The sequence below is a fragment of the Cynara cardunculus genome, assembly GCF_001531365.2.
Source record: "Cynara cardunculus var. scolymus isolate 2C chromosome LG 13, CcrdV1, whole genome shotgun sequence".
Taxonomy (NCBI): domain Eukaryota; kingdom Viridiplantae; phylum Streptophyta; class Magnoliopsida; order Asterales; family Asteraceae; genus Cynara; species Cynara cardunculus.
In genome coordinates, this window is record NC_037540.1 from 17,352,712 (window position 1) to 17,356,862 (window position 4,151).

The 4,151-nt window shown below is 36.8% G+C and overlaps 1 non-coding gene across 1 annotated transcript; it reads left to right on the forward strand.

Moving 5' to 3' along the window:
- The first annotated feature begins 510 nt into the window (after positions 1–510).
- Positions 511–617, forward strand: LOC112526229. Its single transcript, XR_003070555.1, has one exon. It is a non-coding gene; the product is annotated as a small nucleolar RNA R71 (small nucleolar RNA).
- Positions 618–4,151: the final 3,534 nt, after the last annotated feature.

Here is a 4,151-nt window from a genome sequence, read left to right on the forward strand (position 1 = left end):
GTTCCTTGTTGCTTATGGATTGATGGATTTAAACTTGGACTGTTCCAAGAAAATTTCGGGTGCTGTCTCCAACTGGCATTATATGTGTTAGAGTAGGGATTAGATCTGTTTTGAACATAATTTACTGATTCCGAATTATGAGTACAATGTTTATATGAATGATCCCCACCGCAGCACACACATTGCACAGATAGGACTGTTGGAATAGATGTGTTAGCAGCTTGCTGTACTCCCTGATCAGAAGTTAATTTTTTCAATAAAATGGTCATGGAGGTGAGCTGAGCTGTTAATGCAGTATATGCATCCACCTAATGTATTCCAACAGTCTTTTTCTGTGGCTGGGCAAGTGGGTCAGCCCAATGGCCATTGTTTGCTGATATCTTTTCCAGGATTTCATATCCCTCATTATAGGTACTAGCTGTAAAGGCTCCGCTTGCAGTCGCGTCTAGCATTTGTTTTGCCAATGGGACTTAACCCATTGTAAAATGTCTCAAGTTGGATACATTATGAATGCCATGGTGTGGGCATTTCCTCAACAACTCTTTAAACCTTTCCCATGCTTCAGGAATAGCTTCATCATCCAGTTGTTTAAAAAGATATATTTCGTTTCTGGACTTAGCGTTCCTTGTTGGTGGGAAATATTTTTGTTAAAAAATTTCTGCCATGTTACTCCAAGACGGCATAGATCTCGGTGTTAAAGAATTAAACCATTCTTTTTCCCGATCGCTCGATGAAAATGGAAATAAAGTGAGTCTGGGTCCTCTGAGGGCAGTCCGGCAAATTGGCCATTAGTTTGCAACATATGAAACATTATCGGTTTTAGTTCGAAATGAAGAGCGGTCATATGTGGTCTAACTATTCCAAAATTTCATTGCTCAAAATCCGGGATAGCATAATCCATGATCCTTCCATTTTTGGAATTTGCCAGATTAATGATGTTCAGAGTTTGTGCTCTTTGTTGCTCATTATACTCCAATTCAGTGTCCTCATTACCCATATTACTATCATTATGATTATGTGGGTGTGCATGGTGTCGTTGTTGAAAATTTGGGAACGGTGGTATTTGCCCAAAAGCTGGCGGTTGGTTTTCCAAATGTGGTATTTCTGAAATGATGGGAGGAGGTAACTCCATGTTGGGAGGGAGTAGAGCCTGAATGCTCTTTGAGCCCTCCTTCTATGATGAAACGTTCTCTCAATATCTGGATCAAATTCGAAAAATTCCCCGCGATGTGTTCTTGGCATACACCACTTTCAAGATGATTAAAACGGTACTAGAAAAATCAAATCTTTTACTTTACTCAAAAGAAAACTTTTAGCTTGCCAATCCCCGGCAGCAGCGCCAAAAACTTGGTCGGGTATATCTTACACCTTAAGACAAAAGAATTGAGCCACAACGCAAGTATACAATAGGGCTCAATATCGTTTTTCCAAGTAATAAAGTGGTACAAGTACCAGATTATCGTCCATGAGGATTGTAGCAAAAGTTAAATAAGAGTCTAATAAAAGCAAAGATTTCAGATGACGAAATTGAAGACTTCAGGTTGATTCTGAATTACAACAGATAATATAACAGAATAATAAGGGTAGCACAAGTGTAAGACTTAGGGTGAAATGTAAACACAAAATCCAGCAGAAAATGTTGTAAAAGAACTAGTTCCACCATCTATCTTGAAGGTATTCCTCTCGGACTTCACCTTTGCACTATATTATAGCTTTGCACCCATATCTCTATGTGGAGTTCAGACCAGGGATAGTGACAAATGATGTCTTCAAAATATATGGCTAAACAAATCTCTTTGTTAAAAATCACTATTTCACGCCGATTCCCATATCATTCAAGTTGGCGTGTTCAAGATAGTTCATCTCTGAATCTATCACATTTTGACACTTTAAGAGAGTGACCAATCCGTCGGGAGTTAAGTTTGAAAAACATAAATGACAAGTTTCCTTGTCGGTAACATTCATATCATTCAAGCTGATGTGCTTATCAATGGTTTATCTCTAAGTCCATGGTACTTTAACACTTTCAAAGTGATCAACTCATCAAGAAGTGTGCTTGGTTTTATAAAACTTGAATGAAATAGTGGAACATTGTTATTGCGAAACAACGTCCACTTTCATTCGGTTTAACATTTCACCCTTTACCCTACACCCGAACTAAAGGAATTAGCTACGCATTACGGAAAGTAAATGACATAAAGTAAAGACATGAATGTGAATGACTGAGTAAAAATGACAGAAAGTAAGAAAGGAAATTAAATGACGATAAAAGTAAATAAATAAGTAACTGATAATGCTGTAGCACCTCAAGACGAAGAACAATATTTAAAGAAAAACTTAAAAGCTTGCATAATCATAAAGCTACTAAAAGCTTGAGAGTGTTTAAGGAACAAAAGAAGAGAAATTGTTTAGCGAAAAAGATGATTCTAAAGAGGCACCCATGGTCCCCTTTTATACACACAAGCACAGACTAAAACACAAAAACTTTGGAAAGGGAAATGTTCATTATGAAGGGATATAAAAGGAGATATTAACTCCATCACCAAAGGTCATCCAAAAAGTCTTCCAAAGGTCCTTTCACCAGCTATTTGAGGAAAAAATCGACGGTTCTTTAAGCTGAGATTTCCCTCCTTGACCATGGCTGAACTATTAAGCACTTCTCTAAAAAGCCGCACCAGGTCAGGTCAATGCTGTTGGAATGCTGCAACATCATAGTGCAGTATTTGTAAGTCAAAGATGTCTTCTACCCCCAAATTGTTGTTAAAACAAATCCATCACCACATTTAGCTCCAAACATAATAAATGGAAAATAAGAAAGTGAAAATGACTCAAGGTTGGGATAAACTAGAAGAATCTACCTAAAAAAGGAAGGAAATGGGTATTTTAAGCATGCAATAAAACATGCTTATCACCAAGTCTCTGGCCTTGATAACGTTTCACACCCCGTTAAAGCGGAAACACAAGATGTAACAGGTAAGCGAGTCACATCAACAAATATTAAATAACACCATTCAATTTTTACAAGATTCTATTAAACCCCACAATTCATAATGTAAAAAGTAATGAAAAACTATAAGTGATGAAGAACCAGAAGACCAATGAAGACATCAAGGCAGAAACAACTAACTCTGGAATTCAACCAGAGGACCGATGGACAGTCCAAGGATGAGATGGAAAGAGCATTCTCATCGATCCTCTGGTCATCTACACTTAGAAGATTTTCCAGCACTTCATCGAAGCATGCAATGAAGATTTGAAGATAAGGATGAAATCATCATATCATGAATGACAGCTGGAGATGACAAATCAACAGCTGGAATTCGAGTTTATCTTAATACTAATGCTTATCTATATAACAGATAAACCATATCTGTTAATAGAAGATTTGCTAGAAAGTAGCATGATATAGTTATCTTCTTATTAACCGATTAGTATAAATAGGCGAGTAGATTTATTGTAAAAACAAGATTTTACGAGGTGTTTTACATTTCTAGATTTATAAAGTAAAACCTTTGAAGCTCAAGACTGTTCATAAATATTCTTATTTTTATTCTCGAGTCTTCATAACTTTCTTCATAAAATCACTATAATTTGGTTATTCATAACTAGATTATTTGTGTTATTGAGAGATCTAGGATCAACAATTGGTTTCAGAGCCTATTGATTAATTTCCCAATAAAAAACGATCATTCAAAAATCTCTCAATTTTTTATCTTCTTTTTCATCAAAAATTTCTTCTTCTTTTTCAACATTCTCAATGGCCAACTGGAATTCTACTTATAATGTTGGCTCCCTCACAAAGCCTACAACTCTTCAACGAGAGGAATATCCCACAATGGAAGATCAGAATAGTGAATTTTCTGGAAGGAATGGACAAGAATCTCCTACGATCTATACAGGAGGGTCCCTACATTCYACAAACTCTAGTCCCAAGAGTTCCAGGAACAAACACCACAGCTGAAATTCCAGCCTACTACATGCCCAAAGATGAAAGGAATTGGGATGAAGATGATAGAGAAAGAGTCAAAACTGACAAAAAGGCCAAAAGATTGATAATCATGGGGCTACCCAATGAAATCTTCCAATCCCTCGATACATGTTCCACAGCCAAGGAACTATGGGCTGAACTGGAAAGTGTTGGACCGTATTAC